The sequence below is a fragment of the Octopus bimaculoides genome, chromosome 1 (assembly GCF_046866305.1).
Source record: "Octopus bimaculoides isolate indiv1 chromosome 1, ASM4686630v1, whole genome shotgun sequence".
Taxonomy (NCBI): Eukaryota; Metazoa; Mollusca; class Cephalopoda; order Octopoda; family Octopodidae; genus Octopus; species Octopus bimaculoides.
Genome location: NC_142928.1, coordinates 92092292 through 92110665, shown reverse-complemented (window position 1 = coordinate 92110665; position 18374 = coordinate 92092292).

Below are 18374 nucleotides of genomic sequence, written 5' to 3'. Positions count from 1 at the left end.
GTATCTCTGATTGTAATATGATCTTGATTCAGAATTTGATCTAAACACTTGGTAGAGAAAAAATGATTAAATTTAGAAAGCTTTGGAACATTAGCATAGTGAACAATTACTACTGCTTTCAACTACCTAAAAATACACGTAATGAATCCTATGAGTTAAAAATATAGTTGACATGAAATAAATTTGTGCAAGTAACAGGATATGAGTAACATAACCGTTGCTTAGTTAACTACCGTAATACCAAAACTCTTTTGGGTGGTTCTTGCTTAATATTGAATTCAGTAATTAAACGATAGTGCGAAAAATTCCTAGTTCATGATTTTCATTGTACTCTTTTACTCTTTTACTCTTTTACTTGTTTCAGGCATTTGACTGCGGCCATGCTGGAGCACCACCTTTAGTCGAGCAAATCGACCCCATGACTTATTCTTTGGATGTCTAGTACTTATTCTGTCGGTCTTTTTTGCCGAACCGCTAAGTTACGGGGACATAAACACACCTCTATCGGTTGTCAAGCGATGTTGGGGGGACAAACACAGATACACAAACATATACACACACATACACATATATATATATACATATATACGGCGGGCTTCTTTCAGTTTCCGTCTACCAAATCCAATCACAAAGCTTTGGTCGGCCGGAGGCTATAGTAGAAGACACTTGCCCAAGGTGCCACGCAGTGGGAATGAACCCGGAACCATGTGGTTGGTAAGCAAGCTACTTACCACACAGCCACTTCTGCGCCTATTGTAGGAAACATTCCAAAATGAATATCCAGGTCATCCTTTCAATACGCTGGTCAGAGTTCTGACACTTGATCATAAAACAGTCAATGAAACGCTTGCAGGAGAATTGTTCCGCAGTTTTATAAGTGCAACAAATTGGCTATTTTGTCGATTCTCTTCAACAATACCCCGGAAAGATTTTTTTTTTATCGATTGCGTATAAGGAAGTATTTCTAAATATTTATAGTTTGTATTTATATTTTGTGTATATGATTGTCAACGTTTTAATGACTGACGATGTTAAGATCTATATGATTATTGCGTACTGTTATTTCGTAATAATCGAGTTTGGTGTCCATTATGTCGTTGAAAGTTATCGAATCACTTGTGCTACTAATAAGCGCTATCACAGCCACATTATTGGTGCTTTCATTAGCGCCACTGAAAGGATGGAACTAAAAACGTGGTCCTTTACAATATTTGCGAACTCAATGCAGCTTGATATTGGACTCTTGTTGGTCAAGGGATATTCTGACATTAGTTGTAATAATTCTACGGATTACACGTTTTCAATTTGAATCTAAGTTTTACTGCAGCTTTCAAAACTTTTAACTGACACAGGCGCCGGTGAGGCTATTTTTGAAGAAGTTTGCTTCCCAGCCACATGGTTCCGGATTCAGTCCGACTGCGTGGAACCTTGGGCATGTGACTTCTACTATAGCTTTGGCCCAACCAAAGCTTTGTGAGTGGATTTGATGCCCGGAAATTGAAACAAGCCCGTTGTGCGTGTATCTTCATCGCTGGACTACCGCTTGACATCAGGTGTTGCTGTGTTTACGTCCTCATAACTTAGCGTTTCGGCAAAATTGATCAAGAGAAAAAGTACCAGTCTTAAAAGAAGTACTGAGGTTGATTAATTCGACTTAAATACCCCAAGGCGATGCGCCAGTATAGCTACAGCCTAATGACTGAAAGAAAGAAACGAAAATATAAATCTACTTGTTAACGTCTCATATTAGTCATTTGCATTCTATCCACTGACATTTCTATATATGAGAAATTCATCAACATTTCAGTTTTCCTTTGTGGTTTATGCATAAATCTCAAACACTTTATATCATACCTAAGAGACCGAATGTCTTACGCACACTTGGTAAAAGGCGGATATTCTTATATTCTCTATTTGACAATTTATCTTGTTTACACTTATTTATTTCTCACAAAAATAGTTACATATTAACATCTATCTCGCCGGCGTATTTAAAGTAGTTTTGTAACCTTTTATTTTATGTTAATTTTTCACTACATTGACAATGCATGACACACAAGATATAATGTTAAAAATATAGGAATAATAATTAAGTTATTTTTATTATTATAAATTTGACTGATTTTGCGCAATTGCAATTATGAAAGTGCGGGAAGAAAATTGTGTCGTTTAAAAAAAATAAATAAATAAAAAAGGAAGGACATGTTTAACATATATTTCCTAAGAAATATTCATTACGTCAATAGGTCAACTCTACAAACTTAGCCTTGCTTCTACGGATAAGTATTTTCCTCCCATTTACATAATTATTTTAAAAAATTTTAAAGATGGCCAATGAAATAGAACGGTTAGGGTGGTGCATTAGCAACATCTAAATAAATCATGTAAAATGCCAAACGTGAAGCAACAGAAATTGTCTGTTGGGTGCGCGTAAAAAAAGGATGCAGTCCAGCAAGAAAGAATTTGGTTCATGGCGAAGCACGACGGGCGTGTAATTTGTGATTCTAAACAATAGAGAACGTTGTTATATCGACAGCACCTCGCTCGCTGAACTGATTTCGGGAAGCAGTGAACTTGATACAGTAGCATTTCGCGTCTATCTCGACAGCTTGCAGCGGCTATCGGACAGAGAGCTTGAGCTGTGCGAGAAGCCGATTACAGCTGATAGACTAACAAATGTCACAGCTGTTGTGTGCAAGGTAAAATGAGAGGATTGAATTAGCTTCACTATAACCTCTACTTCCACGTGCTTGATTTTCCCGCTCTTGTTTCGTCAAATGTCTACTGCAGCTGACAAGATACTAGGGGCATTCCCGGTCCATCCAATGGGGGACATGTTGACACTGCTGAAGAAGAATCTGTACAAAAAGGTGGGACTGGAAATTTCAGATTCATGATTTTGCTAAACACAGAGTAAAAGATTTCAGCAAAGGTGGCTGGCACCTATTAGTTTTGTAGTAGGAGATGTGCAAACATGAGCGATGCTCGGCAGGTCTATCCACGACAACCTCCATCATAGAACGTCAAATAGATCTGCATTTTGCGAGACGCTGGTCAATTTGTACTAGTCCAAAGCATTTGGCAAGGTTGTGTATCGATAGAAGCAACTAATCTGTGGTCAAATCAAACAGCTGTCTCTCTGAAACTAGGTTCCCTCAGTATTTTCCCTCTCTTTTGTAATGTGGTTCTGGGACCTTTACGGCAGCGGATAGAAAGTTTGATCGGAACCTGTATACGCAGAAGACGTCTCAGCCATGCATTCGGATACTTAGGATACAGAAATTATCATACTATACGGAGAAAATAACAGTAATATATAGGTCCATATACAAACCGGGACAAGTTGGAGACTCAAGTCCATGTTAACTAGTAGCAATTTCTGTCGTTGGACTGAACACTCGGTGAAATTGCTCAGAATCTGGGTAGAATAGTCTCTTCTGAAGGAGTTCCAGATTGGGAACTATAGACGATTCTTCAAAGTCCTTTGCATGACAGTATTACCGATAGGGTGCTTTATCTGTTGGAGACAAGCTCTTCACACATGGGAGCACCAACCGCCAGACCTGTCCGAGATGAGTGCAGGGGTACGAAAACCTGCACGACATCATTCGGTGTCGGTTCACTAGTGATTTGTAGACTTGTGTGGAACAGCTGCTGTCAAGCGTAGCATGAAACCCGGTGTTAGCTGGGTGTGTAATATAAATCGACGCGCCAACATCCTCTGGGAAGTAAGGGAGATAACTCTTTCTTTGCTTCGTAGCTGTGGCAATAAAGGTAGCTGCAGAATATGTGGCGATGGACAAGAAACAATAAATCACATTATCTCTGGCAGCCCAGTCCTGGTTAAGAACGAATATATTCACAGATACGACAGAGCTGGGACCTACAAACACTGGAAGCTATGCCAACACTATGGAATAACAACAGAAAAAACATGGTATAGGAAATGTCACAGAAAACGAGAAAGCAACCATACTCTGGGATATGCCAATACACACAGATAGAGAAATTAAGGATAATAGGCCAGAGATCATGAAGAAAAAAATGCTTTCTAATTGATGTATCAATACCAGCAGATGACAACGTTTCTCTAAAAGAAATGGAGAAACTTTCAAAATACAAAGACCTGGAAATAGAGGTAACTCGAATGTGGAATCTAAAAACAGAAACAATTCCTATCATAGTAGGCGCATTAGGTATGATAAAAAAATATTCAGACAAATACTTAACAAAAACACCAGGACTTACAAGTATATATAACATACGGAAAATTGTACTACTGGGCGCTGCACACATCCTACGCAAAACACTTTCAATAGAGTAACCATAAGAGCATCACAGCAAACCACAGTACATACCCAAGGCACAAAGAGCTGCGCTCGGTATTGAAGTGAAAGCACGCTACAAAAATACAACTATTGAATAATAATAATAATAATAATAATAATAATAATAATAATAATAATAATAATAATAATAATAATAATAATAATAATAATAAGAAGAAGAAGAAGAAGAAGAAGAAGAAGAAGAAGAAGAAGAAGAAGAAGAAGAAGAAGAAGAAGAAGAAGAAGAAGAAACAATAAATCATATTATCTCTGGCTGCCCAGTCCTGGCTAAGAAGGAATATATTCACAGACACGACAGAGCTGGGACCTATATACACTGGAAGCTATGCCAACATTATGGAATAGCAACAGAAAAAAGATGGTATAAACACACGCCAGAAAAGGTCACAGAAAACGAGAAAGCAACCATACTCTGGGATATGCCAATACACACAGATAGAGAAATTAAGGCAAATAGACCAGATATAGTTGTCAAAGATCATGAAGGAAAAAAATGCCTTCTAATTGATGTTTCAATACCAGCAGATGACAACGTTTCTCTAAAAGAAATGGAAAAACTTTCAAAATACAAAGACCTGGAAATAGAGATAACTCGAATGTGGAATCTAAAAACAGAAACAATTCCTATCATAGTAGGTGCATTAGGTATAATAAAAAAATATTCAGACAAATACATAACAAAAACACCAGGACTTACAAATATATATAACATACAGAAAATTGCACTACTGGGTACTGCACACATTCTACGCAAAACACTTTCAATACAGTAAACATAAGAGCACCACAGCAAACCACAGCACATACCCAAGGCGCACAGAGCTGCGCTCGGTAGTGAAGTGAAAGCACGTTATAAAAATAAAACTACTGAATAATAATAATAGCAACAACAACAACAATAGCATCAAAAACAAAAACAGTAATATTGTTGTTATTGCCGTTGTGTTGTTATCTCCGTTATAATCAGGATGTAACATCGGCTCACTACGTCATTCATTATTTTAACAAGCAAATGTTGGAAATTCTAATGTTAATACTGTTTGATATTCACGAAAAAAACAGACGCAAAAAAACACAGTCAGTATTTCCGTGATTAGATAGGACAGACTTACTATTCTTTCACCAGTTGTAATGAGCGACAAACAAATTATGTTTTTTTTTAAATATCAGGAATCTTGACGTTTGGGAAATTATGAAAATTGGTAATCCATCGCGACAGATACAAAAGCGTAAACGGTAAAACTATCAGCTGATCTGAAAAGATTTGCCAAGGCGAAAATGACATTTCCGAGGATTTTTTTCAGAAATCTAGTATAGTTTTTATTCTGATAAAATAAGTAAGACTATAGTACAAACACATCAGTGAAGGTTTAAAACGGCGCCGTTAGAAGCTACAATGATGATGGTAATATCCTTTTCTATTCTAGGTACAAGGCCCGAATTTTGGTGGGAGGGGTCCAGTCGATTAGATCGACCCCAGTGCGCTCCTGGTACTTAATTTATCGACCCCGAAAAGATGAAAGGCAAAGTAACAGCAGAAGCAGTTCCAGCAACAGTCACGATAATGACAGAGGCAAAAACAATATCGAGCGAAAGATAGAAAAAGTAGAACTTGCAGAGAATGTCAGTGATATGTCGAGTGAAATACGTAACATTAGCATCAAAAGCAACGACGCGAATTACAACATCACAAACAACAACAACAATAAAAATTTCATTTCATTATCAATAACAACAATTACGAAAGCAAATGTAATACTAAGGAATGTAACTAATTTGCAAGAGCCACCAACACCAGGCTGAACACACGTTCTATTTAGAAAGTGAGCATATTACGCAAATTAAGGATTATATAATCAGAACTTGGGGTTAATACTGCTTCCAGAGGCCAAACAATCAAACTGACTGAAACACTTTCATTTATAAGTAAATAACTAACCTTCTTAAGTAGAAAAGTGCCGGAAAATGTGTTTAGTTATTTGGCGAGCCAGGAGAATGAAACAGTACTGAGCTAGAGAAAGCTTGGTTTCAAAGGCTGGAATAAATAAAGAAAAAGACCCTAATTCAAATCTAAGCGCTCGTTTTTCTTCAAATGTCATAATTGTTTATGTAACATCAGATATGGAAGCCTGCTTTTCATTACGATAGGAGAACAACGTAGGTGGTGGATAATGGATTCCAGGTGTTCTTTCCCCGAGTAATAATTGAGAACTTGGATGGAGATTCAGTTCTTAATCACACGCTAAGATATTTTAAATCTCAAGGCCAGCTTCTAATTGAAGGCTTGCATCTGATGTAGCTAATGTTACAAGGCAGAAGAAACAGAAAAGTTTTCCTCGCCTGTTCAAACCATGTATGGAATTTCTATCCGCTTCTAAAGCAGTGTACCCAAAATGGCACTTACCATTACCATAATAACAGCAATAACAATATCAACAAAATAAGCATAATACAATGGTGACCACATCGACAAAACAAAGGCAAAAACATAATAATAATGAATTTATCTTCCCATATAAAAAAAAACCATCGAAGTGTACTCGCTACCAAACAAAATTATGAACCACCTATAGGCACTACATTGTCTTTGTAATCCTCGAAAACATAGTCTAGAGACGAAGTTAAACTAGATATAGTCCATTTGATCGAGTCTAATTCGAGAAAGCGATCTCAAAGTACGGAAACTTCTGTAATATTAAAGTTTCACAGATGTCAGTGAGTGTTAGAGATACTGACTGGTAGGGATAAAATAGGTTGTTGTTAGCACTCCGTCGCTTAAGACGTCGAGGGTTCCAGTTGATCCGATAAACGGAACAGCCTGCTCGTGAAATTAACGTGCAAGTGGCTTAGCACTCCACAGACACTTGTACCCTTAGTTCTCGGGGATATTCAGCATGACACAGTGTGACAAGGCTGACCCTTTGAATTACAGGCACAACAGAAACAGGAAGTAAGAGTGAGAGTAAATTGTGGTGAAAGAGTACAGCAGGGTTCGCCACAATCCCCTGCCGGAGCCTCGTGGAGCTTTAGGTGTTTTTTCGCTCAATAAACACTCACAATGCCCGGTCTGGGAATCGAAACCGCGATCCTATGACCGCGAGTCCGCTGCCCTAACAACTGGGCCATTGCGTCTCCACAGGGATAACATAAGGATAGGAAGGAAGCAAGAGAAGTAATAACAGAAGAAGGAGCAACATAAACCCTAAACAGGTAGCCAGAAACATTGCACAGGGTCACTGAGTTCATAAAAAATACGAGTTCGCGATCTTGATAGTACTGAAAACTTAACAAAAATTGGAAACAATTTGGCTTAAGAACAATGATTCTAAATACAATATATCATGGACGATTGTCATGACAGCAGCAATATTTTGTTGTAATATAGAGAAGACAATCATTTCGTTTTACTATCTACCATAATAGACAGGAGGACATTTTAATTAGACTCTAAATAAGTGGTTCGCAACCATTTTTTTTACCTGTGGACATTTTTGATTCCTATTTTACTCTCTTGGGCTCTCATTACCGTTCAATGTTTAAGACATTTTATATTTTATATTCATATATTAGGAATTGCATAAAATACTTGAAATATTTTGTGTATTGTAGAAGTATAGCTAATTTATTGCACATAAATTTTAACAACCAAGTCTTATATGGACGCCCAAGGGCCATATGGACCCCGGTTGAGAACTACGTCTTTAAATAATCATTTGTCGAATCAGTATTTAATGCTCATGGAATGAGTATGCTGCAACCGTTTCTTATATGTGAAAATTGCCTTATCCAATGAAAAGCCTGCGTACTTAGAAGCGAATGATGAAATCTAATTGATTTCCGAGTATTTAGAAGGGATTGATGAAATTTGATTGATTAACCTATTTGTTAGTGGTGATGAGTAGAAACAAATGTGCATTTCGTTGTATCGCAGCAGGCACATGCTATTCAATTTCATGCAGATGAATATGGCTTTTCAGTCTCACTTTACCGAGTTGTTAAATTGGATCAACAGACTGAAAATACTGAACAATTTAATCGATGAACGATTCGCAGCGGAAGGCACAAAGCTCTGCGGGAATCCAGTCTTGACATTTGAAATACTAAATGCTTTTGAGTGTGTGTGCGAAAGAATATCATAAAGAGAGAAGACCTATTAAATACCAGAAATTACTTTAACCGTGTCTTGCAATTGATAAAACGGAGTAGGAGTTTTGATGCTACTTAAGAAAATGCCAAAAAGCAGTAGATATTTGATAAAACAGTCGTCAATCTAGGTTATGCTATGGCTTGTATTATTTTTATTAATGGTTTCTTCTTCGTGATTAACAGGATCTGCTAGTTATAGCTATCTATCTTTTTTCCGGCAGCGTTTCGATACTGTGGTTGGATAGGCAATATATCATTGCTCTCAAGGTAAGCGGACAGGTTATTTTTCTGAAGGTATAAAAGTGTTTTGTGTGTTGTCAACAAGTTGTTTAGAGGCCAGAAATTCTGAAGATTTTTGGGATATTGGTTTGAAAAATTAATGTTGGATGGTTCCATTTCAGTAGCAAACATGATGATTCTAGAATGCTTATTACTTCATTCAATTACTTCATTCTTAGTGAGGTGCTTCCGCTAGAAATTGAATACTTTTCAAGTTCAAATACTATATATTTTCTTCTTGATTTTATGTTCCGTATCGGTTACGGTGGGCCATATTTGCGATACAACTACACACACACACACACACACACACACACACACACACACACACACACACACGCATACATGCACGCACGCACACAGGGACATACACACGTAGAAAATTATACGCACTTATATGTATGCACACACATACACACACATACACACACACACATTACACACGCGCTGCTTATAATCAGCTCCGCGTGACTTTTAGAGGTTCCCTTTTGTTTCGAGACCCCCATCCGTTCAATCAAAATTCATAATCTACGCACCTTTTATTCATAGCTATCCTAAAGAACATCTTTAAAAGTACAACAAATTAAATTTATTTAGGTCTATTACAAATTTTAATAAATAAACTTCGAGATATGAATAAAAGAGCACTTTTATAATCCAGGCAACTTTCAAAGATAAGCACGGCGCACTTCGCGCTTCGCGAAATCATAGATCAGTTCAGAATATTCAAGCTGAGAGCTAAGTTTGAGTTCAAAAGATATCATAAGCAATCCACAAAGTGTGGTACACGTTTGTGGTACACGTTTGTGGTACAGTGTAATATTTTTATAAGAACGTTTGCAAGTACAATGTATTACTATCTTATTTCTTGAAATTTTCAGTTAACATACATAGTTTAATACTTGTTCAACATCATAGCCAAAGTAAATTGCAGACTCATCTACATACTTTGATCTTAACATGGGGCCTGTCAACAACAAGGTCCCCCTGCGGCCGCAGAGATTTCAGGGATTTAGCAACGATCCTGCTTATAATGTGTCTTACTGATATCTCGTTGTTTGCTTATTTCTTATTTGAGTCTTTTACAAAATTATAAGAATTTTGTGTCTCTATTTTGTTATTTAAGTATTACTTTTCAGTTTTATTTATTATATTTTTTTGCATAATGTTTGATTAGGGTTTCGCTGCAGACGTAACTCTATTAAATTTAGGCCGAGTTCTCTTGGTACCATTGCAACTACTGAAGAGATTACTTCATTCAGGCTGTTGATAGTATGCACATCGATTCCATGCACAGAATTTCATGTCGGTTTCTATCCCAAATGTGAATTCTTTCTTAGTGTCTAAGTGTCTATATATTCTTTTGCAGTTGAAGCAGGATCGCCAGCTGATTAAAGATTACTGATATGGTGGTGGTGGTGGTTGGTAGGGGTGGTGACGGCGGTGGTGGTGGTGGTGGTTGGTGGGGTTGATGGTGGTGGCGGTGGTCGTCGTGACGGTGGTCGTCGTGGCGGTGGTGGTCGTGGTGGTGGTCTTGGTGGTAATGGTGGTGGTGGTTGAGACTCTTTAGGAAAGGTAGTTATAACTCCTAGAATATTGTAAAATCAGTATAACATTACTATGTGCCTAATAAGCTGAACTGCCAACTTTTGTTTATTCCAGATTGAAGGAGAGGTCTGTAAGAGCGTTTTGAACACATTCCACTAAGTACTGCTTGTCAAAACTAACTAGTGTTCAGAATGTTGTCGATATACGATGAGAATTTGGAAGCAAGCTATTCAATAATATTTGTGGTTACAAACGCTGCCGAAAATATAAAATTCTCAGACAAATTATCGATTGACTTGTATGAACTGAACATCTGTTTTCGTTGGCATAAGAGGCCAGACGAAGCAAGTCCACCGAATCTCATGATGTTACATTTTGTCGATAGCAAGGGCAGCGTCTACATCCACAAAGAATACTTTGTGAACGTTTTCAGGGCGTGCAGGAGGAGATTATGTTGCAAAAGGCCAGAGCACCTGCATCACGACAAAACATCAGTTCTCAATTCCAGCCTGATAATCAACAACTTGACAGAGATAGGCATCAAGGCTATCCCTCACACTCCTCATGGTTCAGACCTTGCTCCCTGTGTGTTTTGGTTGCCCCTCCAGCTAAAAGAAGAGAAGGGATGCTGTAACAAGGGCCCTAAACACCTTTGCAGTGGAGTACTTCCATGTGGCACCTAAAGTGGCCGGAACGCCAGAAGTGCATTGAAATCAAAGTTTCTTACATTGAACGAGGTTAGAATTTTGTACTTCTTTGAAATTAATAAATGTCTCTTCTGAACAAAAGTATAAAACTTCTGGAATGCACCTTATGCTTTACATTCTGTGTTAAAATTCCGCCGAGGTTAAATTCAATTTTCCTCATTTTGGGATCGGTCAACCACCATGGTTGATGTAATCGACTAGACCTATCCTCCCAAATTTCAAATCTTGTGCCTTTAGAAAAGAAAGAGAAAACTATTATTAGTGGTAGTGTTCTGTTCGTTAATGCATTTGTTTTAATTACATGGCCAACAACTTGTTTATTTCAATTTCAGCGTCATTGTATTTTAATTTCCCCATCTCCATTTGGCTACTGTTTTTATCAAAATAAAGGAAAAAATAAGCGTATAGATAATTTTATTTTCTTGTCTTCTGTAAACAACATAACATTGTCATATACCATGTTTTTTGTTTGCTAACAATATCTGCCCACTCTTGACTTCAAATGACAATTTATTGACATATTGTCTATTTTACATAACTGCTGATACAATCGTTTCTGTAAATATAATTTGACTTAGCAATTACTTGGCAGTATACTCGGATTTGGCAAAATTAGATATAATATGGATGTTGAACCGATGGCATAATCTGTGATTGATGTCAGCATGTTTTCATTAAATGTTTTATTTACTAGCTGCGTGTGGTTATGCATTGGTCTTGTGTAGTAAAATCAAACCCGATGTTTTTGCTTTTAAACAAAGAGCATATGACCACTATTGATTTTTGTCATAGCGTACAATGTCTTAGTCTGTTCGTGCAGGATATTAGCTCTGAAGTTAATTTCATCTTCGTTCCTCAGAATATTTTCGAATTCTTTTGTAATTTTGTTTTTATATCTTAAAATGTTTCTCTACTTCAATCCTGATCTAAACATTTTCCATCTTAAATCTTATCTTTTACTTATATATCATGCAAATATATTTTTTCATGATTCTTTATTAAAGTTATGTAGCTGGTTTCTAAGTATTTTTTCTAGCTGCACATTTTGTAGTAGTTTTATATTTGTATCCTACACCGTCTTCTTTGGTTGGTATATTCGTTCTACACCAATGTTAATGTCATATCTTCGAAGAGACTTTGGAAATTTTCAACTTTTTTTCTATTGAAGCAGTTCAATTCAAATTTATGATATTGAAGGTTTGGTTTTGGTGTGGACGCCCCCAGACGATAAGTAGACTAGTCCACGGTGAGTTGTTGGACCTTGATTTTTGAGACTGTTGTTGGAATTTTGTTGATATTGTCGTTGAATTTGATTATTGGATGATTGTTGAATTTGTTTTTCACCCATTGTTGGGTATGGAAGCTGGCAGCTACGCTGCGGTAGCAGGCATATCCCGTCAACCGACATGCTGCAATTAAAAGAGATAACAATAGAAGACAAGGATTTTAAAAGATATAATAAGCTGTTCAAGAAGGAGGGAGATTGCCTCCGGTTGACACTGCTTATCGGCGCAGTGCAAAATACTGAAAAGAAAAAGATAGTTTATAGGACCCTAAACGTGGAAACCAAAAGAGTGGAAGTAGCAGAAATAGAAGCGATAGAAGAATGTTTGCGAGAGGTCGACAGTGCGAGTTCGGTAGTTGAGTCGAGGTACGTTATTAGCGAAAGCACGTCATCCGAACATGCGATATAACAGGTTTGTAGCTAAGATGGCTAAAGTATGTGCTTCTACTATTATATTTCAATCATTAAGTTACGTTTCCATATTTGTTTGACATTTTTTATAATACCCTTTCCCTTTCTGCGCATTGAATTTTATCAGTTTTTCTCCCTCCCTCTCTCCCTTTCTCACTCCCCCTCTCTCTTCTTTTTTCCCTCTGTCTTCCCCTCTCTCTCTTTCTATATATATGCACATATAATGATGAAAGGAAGAAAATGGAGAATTATGGATGTTTAAATAATTTATTTGTATGATATAATGAGATTGAAAGTTTTTTTTTTATAAAAACAATACAAATGAATTATTAATTATAAAACTATAAAAGAAATGGCAGATGCCAAAAACCTACATATATGTTTCATTCATGCCCCTAAGTGATTGGTAATTTTAGGCATTTGGGTAGGGTCTCATGCCAAGATTTAGTCATGATTTTCTACTATATGGAGCAGAATCTCATCAGAGCCGTATGGGCTTATACTACAAAGGTTAACATAATACATATGTTCTAACTTCTTAAACTTATTAGTAATTCGTTTGCATCCTTTCACAAAATATGTTAACCTTTGTAGTATAAGCTCATAAAAACCTGTTGAGATTCTATCTCAAATAATTGAAAACGATGGCCAATTCTTAGCATAAGACTCTATCCAAATACTTAGAATTAGTAATCACCTAGAGGCATGAATCGAAATGTGTATGTAGATTTTGGCATCTGCCATTGCTTTTAGAGACTTATAATTTATAATTTGTGTGTATTGTTTTTATAAAAAAAAAAATTCAACCTGATTATATCATACAAAGAGATAATTTAAACATCTATAATTCTCCATTTTCTTCCTTTCATCATTAACAATACGTATGGCTATAATAATCCCTAGCATATCGCCGAATCATTCTCCTTATATGATAGTCATTAAGCACAGAAATGTTTGGTTTATTAAATCCCTTACGAGAACTTGACATCCTCGAATTGACTGTATATACATGTGTGTGTGCGTGTGTGTGTGTGTGTGTGTGTGTGTGTGTGTGTGTGTGTGTGTGTGTGTGTGTGTGTGTGTGTGAATATATATAATTTTTCCAGTCTGCGGAGAAATGGCTAAAATTTGCCCTGTTTATAATTATACTATATATATATATATATATATATATATATATATATATATATATATATATATATATATATGTGTATGTGTGTGTGTGTGTGTGTGTGTGTGTGTATGTGTGTGTGTGTGTGTGTGCGTGTGTGTGTGTGTGTGTGTGTGTGTGTGTGTGTGTATTTATGCATATATTTTCATGACAACTTCTAGTTTAATTTTCCGAATTCTATTTTAATGTGTAACATTTCGTTTGAAGTCTTTGTTAATTTCTCTCGTTTTATAATAGCTTTTGTGTATTTGCCTTATCTCATATACCTTCTTATATTTTGAATACATTTATGAACAACATTTACTAGTAGTTTAAACTGAATAATTCCTGTGAATATTGTCTAGTTATGATGTACTTTTTCCCCGTAGCATACGTAGTTAACTTGATTATTTTCAACAGATTTATAGCACAAATCTTAGGCAAATGCACTGGAGAAATATTGTCATTCTCTAGAAGGGTTTGTCTCCTTATCAATATACGATTCATTTTAATTATCCTTCCGATTTATGATTGTGAACTGTTGCATTATCCTTTGCAGGAGCCCTAACTTTTTCCAACAAAATCCCTTCTTGCACGTCCTCAGAACCTCCACAAAGTATTCTTTGATAACTGCCAATTGAGAGGGAACTGAGTAGATGTAGAGGTTGCCCTTTCTATCGAAAATGTGGATCATCATGAGATTCCAGTTGACTTGATATTCCTGGCCTCTTGTGCCAACGAAAAACAGATGCTCGCCTCAGACAAGTTTTGTGATAAGCCTTGTGAAGAGCTTCGAAAGTTCCTGCAGATTTTTGCCTAGTTTACTGATGCTGTTGCTTTGCGTTTTGACGGGGAATGATTGACATATTTCATTATTTGAATACTGTCAAATATTATACAGACAATATACTGACAATCTAGGCCATAACACAGTTTATTTTCTTGTTTCTACTGCTTTCTTTCGAAGCTCTGTTCGTAACTATTTACAATATACAGTCACACATTCTTTCCTAACACCATATATATCTTTTTTTTTGGGTAGTATATTTTTCTAAAAGTGAATAACTCGTTGAGTAAGGGTATAAAAGTTTACTATGTTATTGGCAGGGAAGATATATTCCTCAAATTTGTAATCACCTGTATTCTTTTCTGAGAATTAATGTTGTTTTACCTCCAGCAGTCAATCACATTTGGGTTCTGGGCTGCTTCCCATGTATTTGAAAAAGTGGATATTGGTCAAGAACTTCAGCTAGAAACAGGGACCTAATCAATACTTGATGCATATCAACTTCTTGCAAAACTTATCTGGTAATGATTAGCAAGCAGAATCATTACCGTGTCAGACAAAAGGCCTAGTAGCATTTCTTCTGGGTCTTGACATTTTGAATTCAAATATCGGCGTGGTCAGCTTCTTCTTTCATCCATTGGGGTTTGATAATGTATGTATTGTATTGGCCAGAAAGTCCGTTCACTATTTGTCGACAACAAACCTCAAACACTCTAATAAGTAGCTTACTGCAATCTGTACATTACGAATGTGCACTTGTTAGATACTTGACACTTCAACGAGGTTTCACACGAAGATGCAATGAAGCAGGTTGTACTTTGTGTGCTTGGGATTACCCTGAAAACGGAGGACCAAAACGAACACTGTCGACACATCATGATTTTATATACCCACAAAAAAACGCATGAGAACGCCAAAATCTGCAGGAAGGTATATATTGTACACGCAGAGGATGCTGTTACGGAATGTATGCGCCAGAAATGGTTTCAAGATTTCGATCAGGAAACTTTTTGGTTCAAGATGCACCTTGTTCTAGGCGTACGACTGAGATGGACAGTGGCAACATGAAGGTGGTAGTCGACAACAATGGTAGTAGTAGTAGTAGTAGTAGTAGTAGTAGTAGTAGTAGTAGTATGTCATCTCTAAAATTGATAACATATATTACAAACTGTACTATATTGGAGATCATTAAATCATACATATTACTTTCGATATGAAACTTTAGTCTAATTAAGATAAATTGCTGATCATTATATTCTTGTGCTTTTACATTAATATTGTTATTTTCTCCTACTACTGGATATTTGTATGAAAATTTGATGACATCTCATTGTATTGTTTGTGGCACCGATTGTGGTACTGGCTACAGTGCACGGTTGTAATGGGCTGTATTATTGTAGTACTGGTTGTAGTGGTGGTGGTTCTGTTGGTGATAGTAGTGCTGGTGTTGTAGCTTAGGTGGTTGAAGTTTGTTAGCACAAACGTTGATTTATATCTGCAACTGATATTTTCCCGTTGTGTTTTTTTTTTTTTTTTTTTTTTTGAAAAGAATAAAAAGAATATATTTAATCAGTCTAGGAAATAACGACGAGAAGAAAAGGTTTTTTTGATTTTGTAAAATATAATTCAAAACAATAAAAACCGTTAAGAAAAGCATGAATGAAAGGAAAACGAAATAACGTTGTTTGCAATATTATAAAAACTCGCAAGCTATAGCCATAAAAAATCGTTAATGAGTTGAATATCAAACAATGCTTCTCATTGATGATGTCTCTCTTGCTTTCTTTCTGTCACCAGTGAGTCGTGAAAATGGTCGTAGGATCATAAGATACGTAACGAAGTCACGAAAAATCAAAGTTTGATATAATGTTTATTATTAATCAAGTACCCAGAGATTCGCAACGGATCTGACTGTGTATGTTCTTGCCTTTAATATAACAGCATTTTACGTCTCGATTCCATAATATCCGCTCAATGGTTATTATACAGAGTAACAGTGTGTAGATTTATATAGAGCAATAGTGTGTAGATGTTTGTTTGTTTTCATTGTTGTTTATGTCAATGTCAACGAAGGTTATGCGGGCGTATGTTCAAATACCTTCAAAACTGTGACGATACTCTCTTATTTATAAGGCAGCGAGCTAGTAGAATTGTTAGCACGTGGGACTAAATGCTTAGCGGTATTTTGTCTGTCTTCAAGTTCTGAGTTCAAATTCCGCTGAGGTCGACTTTGCCTTTCATTCTTCAGGGGGTTGATAAATTAAGTACTAGTTGCATACTGGGGTCGATCTAATCGACTGGACCCACACACACACGCACACACAAATTCAGGTCTTGTGCCTAGAATAGAAAAGGATACTCTCTTATTTATAAATAAATATTTATGTTCATCAATCTGTCTTTTTCTTTTTGAAGACGATAAATTGTGACTTAAGAAAGATTTGGCCGCTATTTTCTTGCAGATCAAAACAATAGAGATTCTCTAAGTGGTTTGTAAACATGCGTTTATCGCCAACACCTTTACGTGACAGTGATGCTTATTCATTCACCGAATAGAATTCTGATCAAAGTGTTCTATGAATGATTATTACGTCCCTACCTCGGCATTATACATCTAGTAAACCCCACATGTTGGGGTGGATGTTGCAGCGAGTGTCGGTGGCCATGCTCCAAGTCAGCGCCTTTGCAATTATGACTGCTAGTCGCGGCTGAACACTAGAGTGTACAGCTTGTTGCCCATATCGGTTCCTGCTTAATCCCACCCCTTGCTTTTTGTTTGTTTCCTTGTTGAGGTACTTTTGGTGGTGGGGTCTCAAAAACGTCATTTTTTTCTTTTCATTCTTTTTCTTTATTTCCTATAAAAATATGTTTCTCTTCTGTTAACGTATGTTGCTAAATTATTTTAAAATGTTCTAGATTATTTAATGTATCTTACATTTTCCACGAGTCAGAATTTGCAACTATTTGTCGCAGCAGATCAATACAGGCTCCCTGAATAAGCATGAATTTAGTGAGTAACGTACATAAACGTATTGTTAAAAATCTTGCCTATATGCAGTGTACGTACGTTCAATGAACTCAAAGGATATCATCACTTAATAAAACATAACTTTGAGAGAATTAAAAAATGATCATGCGTGCAAACGAAATTTTTACCACTTTCATAGAGCTCATTGTGGGGGCGCGTGACTTAGTGGTTAAGGTGTCAGCAGCATGATCTCGTAAGATTGTGGTTTCGATTCCTGGACCGGGCGACACGTTGTGTTCTTGAGCAGAACACTTCATTTTACGTTGCTTCAGTCCAATCAGCTGGCAAAAATGAGTAACACTATGACGGACTGGCGTCCCGTCCGGCTAGGGAGCACATACGCCATTGAAACCAGGAAACCGGGCCCATGAGTCTGGCTAGGCTTTAAAAGGGCGCATTTATTTTAGTGTAGGCGCGTGGCTTAGTGGTTAGGGTGTCAGTACCATGATCGTAAGATTGTGGTTTCGATTCCTGGACCGGGCGACACGTTGTGTTCTTGAGCAAAACACTTCATTTCACGTTGCTCCAGCCCACTCAGCTGGCAAAAATGAGTAACACTGCGATGGGCTGGCGTCCCGTACAGCTAGGGAGCACATACGCCATTGAAACCAGGAAACCGGGCCCATGAGCCTGGCTAGGCTTTAAAAGGGCGCTTTTATTTTATTTTATTTTTTCATAGAGCTC